Source organism: Monodelphis domestica, chromosome 3 (genome assembly GCF_027887165.1).
Source record: "Monodelphis domestica isolate mMonDom1 chromosome 3, mMonDom1.pri, whole genome shotgun sequence".
Classification (NCBI taxonomy): Eukaryota; Metazoa; Chordata; class Mammalia; order Didelphimorphia; family Didelphidae; genus Monodelphis; species Monodelphis domestica.
In genome coordinates this window covers 421,373,618-421,386,624 of record NC_077229.1, presented here as the reverse complement: position 1 = coordinate 421,386,624, position 13,007 = coordinate 421,373,618, and the positions used below count along the sequence as shown (strand labels likewise).

The 13,007-nt window shown below is 42.2% G+C and overlaps 1 protein-coding gene across 5 annotated transcripts in view; it reads right to left on the bottom strand.

Annotated features, from left to right (window-relative positions):
• CTIF (cap binding complex dependent translation initiation factor) overlaps nucleotides 1–11,814 on the bottom strand; it is a 483,939-nt gene extending 472,125 nt beyond the window's left edge. For 3 of the 5 annotated variants that reach the window (XR_008917834.1, XM_007486656.3, XM_007486658.3), the window contains exon 1: nucleotides 11,376–11,814. The gene's annotated coding sequence lies outside the window, so the exon portion shown is untranslated. Of the gene's footprint in view, nucleotides 1–10,820; nucleotides 11,010–11,375 lie in introns of those variants that run through there. The other 2 variants (XM_007486659.3, XM_007486657.3) reach the window with 2 other exon arrangements.
• Between the last annotated feature and the right edge of the window lie 1,193 nt (nucleotides 11,815–13,007).

Here is a 13,007-nt window from a genome sequence, read left to right as displayed (position 1 = left end):
AGGCCTTCCACCTTTCACTGTCTATTGGAGTGCTCCATCGAGGCCAAATTCAGACAACACTTCCTCCATAAAAGTCTTCCCTGTTTCTTCCAGTTGAGAATAATTTTTTCTTCCCTAGACCCTTCTATACCTACCATTTTATATCTTTTTATGATTTCATATTCTATTCAGAATATTATTATTATGTATTTGGGTATGTGATCTATCTTGCCTGCTAAATTTTGATCTCCTAAAGGAAGAGATGGTGTCTTTAATGATTTTTGTGTCTGTTCTTCCAGTCTCCCATAGGATCCTTGGTATAAAATATAACAAAACATTTGTTGATTGAATAAAGAAAAACCTGTATGATGCACACTAAGTTGTTTAAAATGTGGAGATGTGTCTAAATTGAGTCCTATTAGTTGAGCAAACACAGAGCAACTACTCAGTCTGCCTACAAAAGTATGTCGATATTATTATCTTATGCTATGAGCTATTAAGGATACCTTCTTCATCCCTTTCAAGTCCATCCTGCAGCTCCACTCACTCCTCTCAATCAGAGTTCCCAGAATCTCTACTGCATGGACCAAAATACTAATCACTTCAGAGTTTTATCCAGTTGCTCAAGAGAGTGAGTTTATGTCTCTAGCGTCCTATTTATGTAACTTAGGACATAAGCCCTGGGGGCAAAACCCACATCTTCTCTGTGTAAAGAGAATACTAAACATACTGTTGGTGCTTGGCAAACAAACAGCAACCTCCAGGCAGTCCAAGGTTAGCTTCATCATCAGGAAATCATTAGGGCATCTTCTTTATTTATGATCTGTCTCCCTTCCCCAAAGGTGGGTTTTAGGGCTAAGGCTGTAAGTTAGGTGGTGTCAGAATCCTAGCTGTCCCTAAATTCCAAAAACAATCTTTCACTTTCCATTCCCAAGAACAGGTAGGCGTTTTTTTTTTGTTTTGTTTTGTTTTTTATTTTGAATAGAGGCTCTCTGCTTCTCTCCAGGGCTATTTTCTAAGCTTTCCCCCTTGTGCCATTTCTTCTCTCCTCAAGGGTCCTCTTTTTCTCTGATATTCTGCTTATGTTGAGAGGGAAACAGAATTACAAAATGGTAGATGAACCCTTACAGATCATCCACTTCCATCTTATTGTTTTACAGATGAGAAAATTAAGGCCAGGAGAAGATAAAGTCTTTGGTTTGCCCAAAGTCATAAAGTTAGTGAATGGCAAAGTTGGAGTTTAGAATCAGATCTCCTGATTCTTAACCCACCACTCTCTTCACTATACTATATATTGTTTTCCTTGACTGACAATCTTGATGGATAACAGCTTAATCTGTGAGGGTAAGTACATTCTAACAGAGAACAAAGTCATAAGCTAAAGGGATGAAACTGTACAGTGGAATGGCAGGCACCAGTCAATTATAAAGCATGGTTGGAGGTGGGGGTGGAATACTGGAGTCTTGCCAAGAATACCAGCTTAAATCATGGCCCTGACATTCAGGAATTGCCTGTAAGAGACTAGTGGAGACAATGGGAAAATAATCACGCTATTGTCCTATAGCCTTGTCTGAGGCAGTCTCACTATTGGGAAATTCATAGATCTTGAGATGTTAAGGATCTTCGAGATCACAGAGTCCTAAACTCCCATTTTAGATATAGGGAAGCTGAGGCCCAGAGAGGTTAAATGATTTGTTTAAAGTCACACAAGTTAGGTGGTGGGGCTGAGAATCAAGCCTAGGCCCTCTAACTCCAAATCAGATACTCTTTATTATTTGGAATAGAAGGCACTGTGACCCCACAATGTGAATGTGAATCTGTGTTTGCTAACTCCTGGTCCAGCATCCTTTCCATGGTGCCATATTGATTCAGAAATGAAGCTCACATGAGTAACCCATTCTTCTATTTTTTAAGAGTCCATTGCATTTTTTGTGATGTTATTTAGCCCTTGTGTAATTGGAAATTGTGTGCCTTTGAACTACATTTCCCAGGAGCCCACTGACTTCCTGTCATCATGTGCTGATATACACAGGGGATAAATAGGGTGGTCTTCTGTGGCTAGCTCTCTTTCCTTCCTGGGTCTGGACATTGGTAGAGTGAGCTATTTGAACAATAGATTAGCCATGGGCATATGGTTTTATTTTGTCACCTTTTTATTCCTTTACTTCTAGTGATTATTAATTATTATTAATAAATCTTGTAAAATATACATTTAAAATTATTGTACATTAATTTTAATTTTTATACCCTATGCATGTCCAACAACTTTATATTTTCTCTAAAAGAGTATTTATGGCATACATAGATAAAACTTCTGAGTCAAACCATTGTTAGCCATACTGATTTCAAAGAAGATCAACTATTTTCTACCTAAAAATTATGCAGACACCAAATATCTATTGTGCAGATCTGAGAGTCAGGATATAGAGGAATCAATATCTATGTATATACATCTACATATATGTATACATACATAGGTGTATATGTATATATGTCTTTACATATAGATATAGGAATAGAAATATAGATCATAGCCACTCTCTAAAAGTCAGATGATCAAAGGATATGAATAAACAATTGTCAAAAGAAGAAATGCATGTTATTAACAGCCTTAAGAAGCTCCAAATCACCATTAATAGAAAAACTGAAGACCAAAACAGCTCTGAGATTTTATATCACACTCAGGAAATTGGCAAAGATGAGAACAGATGGAAATAGCCAATGCTGGAGCAGTTCTAGGAAGATAGGCACTATTGGGGGCAGTTAAGTGGCATAATGAATAGAGTGTTGGGTCTGAAGTTAGGAAGACTCATCTTCCCAAGTTCAAATCTGGAATCAGACACTTCCTAGCTATATGTCCCAGGGCAAGTCACTTATCCTTGTTTGCCTTAGTTCCCCATCTGTAAAATGAGTTGGAGAAGGAAATGGCAGACCACTCCAGGATCTTTGCCAACTGAAACAACTGAATGACAACAAAGGCACTACTAGAGCAGCTATGAATTGATCTAACCATTTTGGGAAGCAATTTGGAATGATGCTTTTAACAAGTAAATAAAACATTCATATTCTCTATCCCAAAGATCCTATTTCTACACATATGCCTCCAAGGAAGTCAAAGACAAAATAAAGGTTCTATATGGGCCAAAATACAGAACTGTTGGTGGTGGCAATGAACTAGACACAATTTTCCCCTATCAATTGGGAAATAGATAAATTATGGTATACACAATGTAATAAAATGTTTTTGAGCTTTAAAAAATTATGAATATGAAAATACAGAGCAGCATGGGAAGACTTAAAATGAACTAATACAGAGTGAAGAACCAAGAGAATAGTATATATGATAACTACAGCAAAGTAAATGAAAATAAAGCTGAAAATGAATACTGTAATGATCCAGTTTAGCCATGGAGAAGAGTTGAGAAAATCAACCTCCCTTTCCTCTTGGCAGAGGTAGAGAATTATGGGTGTGGGATATTGCATATAACATTCAGACACACCTAATATGTTAAATGGTTTTGGCAAAACTATTTTTTTCCTCTTTCTTTTAAAAATCTTTACTATAAGGAAAGATTCTCTTAGCCAGAAAAAGGCAGAAATGAAGGTGATGTAAAAGCAAGACCTATCAATAAAAAGTAAGATAGAAAGAATTGAAATTTTTCAAACATGGGGGGAAAGTAGAAGTTTTCTCTATGTTTCCTTTATGCCTCCCAACCTGGCCCCAGAAAGATACATGTCCTCTTTGAAGACAAAATAAATCAATGATGTAATAAACACTTAAACCTAAATGCCTAAAACCAGCTTCTTTTCAGAATAACTACTGTCTATTTATGTCTCCCCATCCTACATTTCTGAAGTGTACTTTTTTGTAACCAAGTACAAAGCTTTATATTTATCACCAATGAATTTTTATAAACTCTTATTTTCTGTCTTGGAATTGATAGTAAATATCAGTTCAAAGGCAAAAGAGGGCTAAGGGCTAGGCAACTGGGACAAAGTGACTCACCCAGCAAAGTTAGGAAGTCTTTGAGGTCAAATTTGAATCCAGGACCTCCTGCCTCTAGACCTGGTGCTCTATCCACTAAGCCACCTAGTTGCCCCTCTTTATTGAATTCTTAACTTATTAAATTCAGTCCAATAATCTAGACTGTGAAGATCCTTTTGGATCCTGACCCCGTCATCCTATAAATTGAATAAACCTTTTGGCTCTGTGTGATCTTCAAATTTGATGAGCATATCATTCATGCTTTTATTGACAAAAAAATGTTAAACATGGGATCAATTATGGATTCCCGGGTTACTCCACTAGAGCTCTCCATATATAATAATTGCAAAGCCATTGTCAATGATCCCTAAAAGACTAGAAAATGGAAGAAGATGATTGTTGTCCTAATCTTTAAAAATGGGAAAAGAATGAAGTCTGTAAACTACAGGTCATGTAAATGACTTCATTTCCTAGGAAAAATTCTATAATAATTAGATGGTTAGTGCAGAATAAGAAAAGGGAGCAATGTATAAAGGATATTCTGAAAACCTGCTTCAAATCACTAATAGTAAGATAAATACAAATTGAAACAACTCTGAGGTTTCAATTCACAAGATGCAAATTGGCAAAGATAGCAAAAAATGAAAGCAATCAATGTTAGCGAATCTCTATTAAGATAAGGACATTAATACTCTGTTGGCAGAATTGGAAAATGATCCTAAGGATTCTGGATATCAATTTGGAATTATGCAAGAAAAGTGGCTAAACTGGTCCTTCCCAGTGACTCAGCAATCCCACTCCAACATATAAAATTCTAAGGCAGAATCAAAGGTCCAATATATATTCAAATATTCACAGCAGTGGTCTTCCTGATAGTAAAGAGTTGTAAACAAAGCAGGTGCTTATCAGTTGGGGAATGGCTTAAAAAAAAAAACATGTGGTATATAAAATATATTGCAATATACAATACAATATATTAGCTTTAGTCTGGTGCTGGGGATTTAAATGGCTGCAATGCTAAAACAAATGATATTTTTAAAAATGTACTTTTGGTAGGGTATTGCTTCACCATCAGCACAGAAGTTTGACCTACTCTGATTTGTCTTTTCTTAGGCAACCTGGTTCCCCTACCCTCAATTCTCTGCTACCAGTGGGAGACGCTTACCATATTTGAGCTGAATTTTGTTCAGTTTTAGTCTAGTGCAGCTCAGAACTCTTTAGTTTAAATAATCTACCAGCCTCAGACCAGCCAGTAGCAGGGATCGTAGGCAGTTGCTATCTAGCTTCATTTTTCACCATATTTAATTTTTTTTCAGATGACATATACTCAATACTAATACAATGAAAACAGAGTCAGATTCAAAAGATGCTGACAAGCTAGAACACTGGGCTGAATGTAGGGCCATGTAATTTTATTGGGGAAATGTATACATGCTTTCAAAAATTTATTTCATAAATATGAAATAGAGTATGCAGAGCTATATGGAAGTTTGTTTGAAAAAAAGATTTGAGATTGTTAGTGTACCACAAGCTCAATATGAGTTAATAATGAGATCTGGAGACTGAACCTATAATTTCACTGGTATAGACAAAACTGCCAGATGAAAAAGCAGGCTGGGACTTTCTATGTAATTTACAGTTGTAGAAGCTGCCAAGATCACTGAGATGTTAGGTGACTTGCCCAAGGTCACACAGTCAGGAAGTGTTAGATGTTAAACATGATGAAGTGATTCAAAGTGCAGTGAATAAAGCCAGAACACTGTATACAATAATAGCAAGAAGGAAGGAAGGAAGGAAGGAAGGAAGGAAGGAAGGAAGGAAGGAAGGAAGGAAGGAAGGAAGGAAGGAAGGAAGGAAGGAAGGAAGGAAGGAAGGAAGGAAGGAAGGAAGGAAGGAAGGAAGGAAGGAAGGAAGGGAGGGAGGGAGGGAGGGAGGGAGGGAGGGAGGGAGGGAGGGAGGGAGGAAGGGAGGGAGGGAGGGAGGGAGGAAGGGAGGGAGGGAGGGAGGGAGGAAGGGAGGGAGGGAGGAAGGGAGGAATGGAGGGAGGGAGGGAAGTAGTAGCCAGTCTAATGTGGAAATTTGGTATCCTAGTTCTGAGTCTAATGTTCCATCTATATTGTTTCACATTGAGTAGGACTGGATATTGATATCCACTTATACTATGAAGCATATATAGATAACTGAAACATTGACAGCTAGCTTGCTAGGGACTCTCCCCTGGGGGGTAACAGGGAAAAGGAGACTTAACTTTTTACAAAAATCTCTTAATATAAGTTATCAGTAGGAGAGTTTGGTCTCCCCATCAATGGGTTCTTTCCTTAAGAAGCATACTCCTGGAATTAAAAATGGTTTATGAAATTACAATATATCACCATGGAATCTGCAGGTTTAGCAACACTGACTGTACAGTTTGTTTTAAGACAATTTTAGAAGCTTTTATCATGCAACCTTAAGGTTACCAAATTTTCTATTATTAGGGATTTTTTTGGTCTTCCTTCTTTCTCCCTAACTCACTGTGATGAACTACCATCTCTATACCAGAAATGTACTTAAAGCAAGGTAATCAAAGTCAGAAAAGGGGGAAGAGTCCAGGAAATATCTGGTCAGCCTTAAATAGCCTGCAGTCAATGGTTTAGTCAATGTTGATTTGGGGACTTCCATTTAAAACTGTGGCAGTACCCTACCCAGGTTCAAATCTGGTTCAAAACTCACCTTCTTCAGGGAGCCTTCTCTGATTAATCTCACAGTGCCACAGAAACTCTCCCCTCCAACACACACACACACACACACACACACACACACACACACACACACACACACACACACAAGATTTTAATCTGCATCCCTGTACTACTACTGTACATTTCATCCATAGCAGATTGTGCTGTCCTTCTCTTCCTTCAGCCACCATCATTCTCAATCTTTTTCATGGGAAGAACAAGGCAGAGAAAACCCAAACTAAGATCACCAAATCATGATTAGATAACATTTCCAAGATTACATAGGGAGTGTGAGGCTAAGAGATGACCAATTCCAAACCTCACAGTCCCAGCTCCCATGGTTTCTCCCATAAAGCAGCTTCGATATGTTTGTTTATGACATTATCAGACAATACAGAAACTCTGCTCTATTTAGGGCTTTCACACAGGCTGCAGTTCACACATCTTTAAATCCTTTGTTCTCAAACCTACTGTTTTTGGTTCTCTCTCCATCTGGATCACTCTTCTCCTCTACCTACTTCATGCTTTGAATTTCAATAAATACGCTTATTAGAAGGGGCAACAACCTAGGCTTTTACTACCATGAACATAGGCTGTCAGGTACTAAGGAACTTTCTATTACAATGGAAAACTCCAAGAAATTTATATTTAAACATAGATACATAGCAAAAAGACACAGAAACTCCTAGAGGTACCCTTTGGAAACATCGGTTTCAATGTCAAAATTGATCATGTATATAGATGATGCCACTTTTTTCCAAGGACGCACCCACATGTATGCACCCAGATTAATCCAACTGTTTTTTCCAACTGTTTTTTCCATGCAATTGTCCTGCCTGAGGGGAAAAACATATGATAAAAAGGCACTATGAAAAGTAGATGGAAAGTCATATATGACAAACAAGTAAGCCAGTTTGTCTGGAATATAATAGGTATGAAGGAGAATAAGTAATGTGCTGGAAATGTAGGCTGGAGTCAGACTGCAAAGGGATTTCAATGCCAAAAGAGTTTGTATAAGACCCCAGAGCCAATAGAAAAATTACAGTCGTTTCTTAAGCAGAGGAGTGACTTGATCAAACAGACAATTTAGAAATATTAATTTAGAAGGTGTGTGTATTACAGATCGAGGAAGGGAGAGACTTTAGAGGCAAGGCAATCAATTAGGAAGCTATCCCAGTGAAATGTTGAGGGTGGTGGCCATGTGAGTAGAAAGAAGGGGATGGATGTGAAATATGTTCTAGAGATAGAATTAGCAAGTCTAGTCAATTAATTGGACATGACAGGTGAGAGAGAGGAAGGATCTAGAGGAATAGCAGGTCATGAACTTAGATGATTTGGAAGAATGGTGATATTTTTGACAGAAAAAGTTCAGAAGAGTGGGTTAGGGTAAAAAGATAATGAAGTTTCTTTTGGACATGCTGAGTCTGAGAAACCCCAGTAGCTTTAGTAGTAGAGATCCTAGAGGCAGGTAATGATATGGGGCTGGAGCTCAGATGGGACAGAATAGTCAATCAATAAGGCTTCTCTGTCCACTACTGTTCTCAACTAATAGTTTATTTAATTGACTTTATTATAGAATATATATACATATATATATATATGTATAACTAGAGTAGGAGGGAAACATTTTGATCATTAATCTTGGAAGCAAAATAATTAACATAAGCATAATTAATTTTGTATACAGGTTGAACATCAGTTCAACAAACATATAATGAAAACATCAGGCTTCAGTTAAACAGACAAACTGCTTGTTTGAGAACAGGAGCCACATTCTTCTCATTTTCAGTTCACACAGAAAACTAAGCAGTGGCTAACTTAGGTATGTGGTATAATTCACTCAATACAATAAATGCGCCCCCATTTTTATGGAAATCGAATTCGATCTTAAATTCTACAGGGGATTCCAGTACTTAAAGGAAAGCCTCCAGAATTCTTCAGTAAAGTGGATAATCTCTCCAAGCAATGTTGAAATTGACAAGTATATCAATTCTGCTACTTCCCTCTGTGTGTGTGCACACCCATGTATGGACCTTGACTAAGCCACTTAACTGCAGTCCTTCCGGTTTTCTAGCCCAAATGTCCTCCCTGAGGTGAAACAGCAATACTAGCAGAGGCAGAGGCAGGGACTGAGGATGATGTCCCTCTCCTGAGCTGCTCTGGTGTGTCACTTCTTGGTGCTTCTCTTACGTGGCTCAGTCTCAGCTTCCTTCCTTCCCTCCTCAGGCCCCCTAACCCCGGAGCTAATCCCTCCCTGCCCGATGCAAGGAGAGTCCGAAGATCCACCTCCAGGAGCTGGAGGAGGAGGGGTGTCCCCTCCTAGGACTCCACTGGGAGGGAGGGTGCGGCAGCTCTGATCTCCTCCTGTAAGGAGGGGTAGAGCAGGGACAGGCTAACCACAGTTTAGCCCCTACCAGAATCCATTGCTAGGCAGTGATATACACCCGCTAGGCTACTTCAGGCTGCCCGGGGCTGTAGAGAAGTTCCAGTGCCTGGCTAAGGTGAGTTGGGTTCTGCTGGCCTGAGAGGCCACTGAGTAGACTGATTCATGCTAGGGTCTGCTCAAGCAAGCGCTTTCAAGGCCAGGTGTTCCAGCTCACACATAATATTGGTGCAAGGGTCAAACCGACCATGACGGGGAGGGATCGTCACATTTGCACCCGAGCCTGGGTGCCGGAGGGATTCCATACAACACCCCCACCCCGCCACCCCCCACCACCCCATTTCTACATTGGACTCCTTGGGTTAGGGAACACGCCGTGTGTGTATCCACTGTGTTTCTTCCAGCACACTCACAAGCTGTGACAGAGATAAACCAAATGCACCTCTCCCTGAAAACCAGTCAGGAACCCTTTTTCTCCTCTCTAAAGAATTTGTGCACCTACATATTCGCATGCGGCATAATGGGGGTGTGGGTAAACATAGCTTGTCTAATGAGGCTCTCGTTAATATATTTGAAAGAGAGTCTGCTTTTTCTTTTTTCAAGTGTTAATACGCTCCTAATTGGATCCCACACTCCTTATTACAGATCACTCTACGATCTCCCCTCTCCTCTACATTACTATGGTATAAAGAAACTCCTAAAGAGGTAGGGGAGAAGATCTCATTAATTAAGGGTAATAGGGTATACAGTGCTGCCAACATGCCCCTTCCCCCACTCCACCTCTTGCTCATACCCCGCCCCCTCCCCCCCAGCCCCCTATCTCTTGGGGAAGCGCACAAACCTAAAATTCAAATAAACCAAACACTGGTGTAAATTGGGAAGGCTCCTTCCCTCCAAAAAAAGGGGGGGGGGGAATTCGAATCAAATGGTCCTATATATATATGGCTCGATAAAACAAATATAAACAAAGAAGGCGATCTCCAGGGATAGGCTTCAATCAGCATAAAAGCTTCCTACCTCATATCTTTTTTAGAACCTCAAGCTCTGAGACATCAACTACCCTCCGGACCTCAATCCTTTTCTCCCCTCCAATACCCCCAAACTCCTCCCCCTACCCAGTCTCCATAACTAAAATGGGAAGGCTGGACGGTATTATGGCGATTTACCTAATTATCATTATTGATTGACTAATCTATTAGCACATAACACACTGTGGACATGTCAAGTCAGTCACCACAGGGAGCTCTGTCTCGCCTCTTCTCTCCTCCCAGTCCATCAACCAGGAACCTGCCTCTTGTGTCTCATTTCTTCAAGATAAGGCTATATGGCAGCGATTCAAATCAAAATAAAATAAATGGCAACCATCGTGCTGGATGCCAAAGGCTCTGACTGAATTCAGTGTGCGATTCATGGACTCAGATTCTTTCTTGCCCGCTCCTTCCCTTTTAAAAACCCAGCGCACCCGGTGGGTTCCCCGCGGAGGGAGCTGCAGTCTAGACGACATGCAATCGATCCACAGACACATCCATCCACCCGCGACAGTGAGACGGGGACTCGGAACACATACACACAGACTCAAACAAATAGAAGGGAAAGAAAGGCAGAATGAAAATAAACTCCCCGTGACCTCGGGGGTGGGAGGTAGTACGGGAAGCTACTGGAGGCAGCCCGTAACCCCGGGCCCAGCGCCCTTCACTCAGCCTCGGCCCCCTCCCCGCAGCCGCCACCCCTTATCCCACCCACCCCCTCATACCTCAGGATCCGGGAGCCCAAAACAGCTGCAAGTTTGGCATTAACACGGCAACTGCTGGCTGCAGCAGAAGCGGGTTCCAAAACAAAAGACGGGCGGAAAGGGAGAGAAATCACGCTGCCTCCCTCCCTCCCTTTGGGTCCTAACCCAACACATGACAGCGACTACACAACGCGGTCCAAAGACAGCCGGGGCTCCCGCTACCTTCCTACAAAAAGCGCACCACCCTCCCACCCCCAACCCCCACCCCAGCTTTTCCTTCGCCCTCCTCCGGGAGGCTCAAGTAACCCATCCCTCCCCCACTAGATAAGGCAAGGCTAGAAGCCAGGGACCCCGCGTCCTCCCACTCTGAGCACCCTCCAGGGGCGAAGGCTCTCTGGGTCCCCAGCTACCCAGGAGAAGCGGGGGAGGTGGATAGCCCGGCGAGGTTTTGTTTCTGTTTTGTTTTTTCCCAAGTCCATCTACATTCTCAAGCACAGCACCCACTCCTCCTCCCCACTCAGGGGTCCCCGGGGCCACACCCCGCAGGATGAACCGGACCGGGCAAGGGACGCTTACCTCGGTTTCCCTGACTGCAGCTCCAAGTCCGAGTTGGAAGGGAAGGGGGAGGGAAGGGGAAGGGAGGGAGGGAGGGAAAGAGGCTCCGGCGATCAGATTCCTGCCTTTAATTTCATGGGTCCCGGCCCCATAGGGTGGAGAGTAGGGATTTGGGTGCAGTGTAGAGGAGGAGAAGAGGGGAGGGAGGGAGGGAAGGGACAGAGGGAGGGAGGGGTAGGAAGGGGGAGGGGGCAAAGGAAGAAGGAGGAAAAAAAAAAGGATCCCTGCTCTGACACAGGGAAAGAGAATGCAGGAGGGTGACGTCCCGGCCCCTCCTTCCCCACAGGCCACGTGCAAAGACTTGAAAGGGAAGAAGGCCGCCGGGCGCCTGCCGGGAAATGTAGTCCGGCTTTCTTTCGCGGGATTTAGGGCCCAGCACGCGCGGGGAGATCACCCAGCGGCTCTAGAGCGTCTAGATTTGCAAGGAATTGTCCCTGCGCACGGGCGCGCGCCCGCCCAGCTTCTTACTCGGGTACCGAAGGTGGTAGGAGGCTCAGTGGGGAGGGACGTGACTAAGGGGCTGTCGAAGCCCCATCCGAGCTCAAAGAATAACTGGGAGCTGCGTCCGCTGCCCTAGGAGGGGCTTAAGGTGTCTCCTATGAGTGTGTTCGACGTCAGATAAAGCGAGTCTTTGTCTAGGTATCAATGACAGGGATTAATTTAGAGTGCCAAGAACCTAAATTCGAGTGTCTTCTCAGACTCTTAATCGTGTGTGACCTTGAGCATCTCTAACCCGCAATTCCCTTATCTGCAAAATAGGGAGAAAAAGAACATCTCCACAAGCCTCCAAACTTCAGGCCAGTACCGTCTGCTCCAGGCTTTGCCTAATCCATTTCGTCCAAATGGCTCGCTCCCCGTATGTGTCAGATCCCAGCCTTAGACGGTAAGTTTCACTGTTGGAAACACTCAAGTAAACACCCATAACTGGAGCACAGTGTGTGGCGCACACTGTGTTTACTGAATGAATGGAATTGTGAGGAACCCGCGAGAACATAGACAAAGTACTTTAAAGTCCCACTCAAGTCATCCATCATTCTCACATGTTTTCACTAGAATTATGAGAGAGCGTGGTATACACAGAGCCTTGCTTTCAGAATCTGGAAAGCCCTGGTTTGAAGTCCCTCCTCTGCCATGTACTGGCTCCATGGCCCTCTGCAAATCACTCTTTGCGCACTGTGTAATTGCATTGATAGTTTCCTCACCTGGGAGTTGCCTATAATATTGAATCCCTACCCCTGTTATTATTTTTATTATGCTTTAAGCTTTACATAATGTTTGCCCAATGCTGGCATTATCCCTCCCATTTTATAGCTAAAGTAAAGGCGTATTATTAAATTCTAACATCTGGTTTTGATATATGTATTATAATTATGGAGTATCAGGATGGTATTAGTAGGTTACTGTAATTATATGTGTACTTTGCACTAACTTATTCAGGTTAAAGAAAGGAAACTGGAGGCCTGGATAATTCAACTGTGGATAATACAAAAATCAGTTAATTAGGGAGAGCTAGGTAGCTCAGTGGATGGAGAGCCTGCAGACTGGAGGTCCTGGGTACAAATCTGGCCTCAGATACTTTCTAGCTGTGTGACC